Below are 740 nucleotides of genomic sequence, written 5' to 3' on the forward strand. Positions count from 1 at the left end.
TCTTTGCATGCGGTGTCCGCACGGAATAATTTTTCGTGTAATTGTATTCGATATGAAGTTATTGTGGAGGATTTTATGGCTTTAAAGATATGATTTTTTTAAGAGAAAAATAATTTCTTGAAATAAACAACTTATGTGCTATTTGAGCTAGGTTACTTTTAGTTTTTGTTTTTGTTCTTATTATATTTTATTTTTTATTTTGATTTAAAATAAAATATATTTGATATAATATAACATATTTATTTATTTTAAAAATACTTGAATAATTTTTTAAATATTTAAATTGTTTTAAAAGAAAACAACTTAAAAAAACATAAATAAATGCTAAAAAAATATATATTTTTTTAAATTAAATGTAAAAAAAATTAAAAAAAAAAAGATCCTAACAAGCCCTTAGTGTTTGGCTCATTATAAGACGACAAGTTTAATTGTTCATTACATAATTAAGATGAATATAAATAGATAAAACTTAAGAGGATCAATGTTGATATGTAATTGAAGATTTATTAGTAGACTGGTGAAAAGGAAAAATAATTTCATCATATTTATTTTATAATTTATTATTTATTTTTTAAAAATTTATATATATTTACCTTGTTTTTAATTTGAATTCCAATAAACAACCAATTTGCGCAACTTCCTCTTATTTACACATCTAAAGATTATCTTAAATATTTTGAATACGTATTAAGATGAGCAGAATATATAAATACTTGATATTATATTAATCTAAAAAAAAA

The sequence above is a fragment of the Phalaenopsis equestris genome, unplaced genomic scaffold (assembly GCF_001263595.1).
Source record: "Phalaenopsis equestris unplaced genomic scaffold, ASM126359v1 Scaffold000197, whole genome shotgun sequence".
Classification (NCBI taxonomy): domain Eukaryota; kingdom Viridiplantae; phylum Streptophyta; class Magnoliopsida; order Asparagales; family Orchidaceae; genus Phalaenopsis; species Phalaenopsis equestris.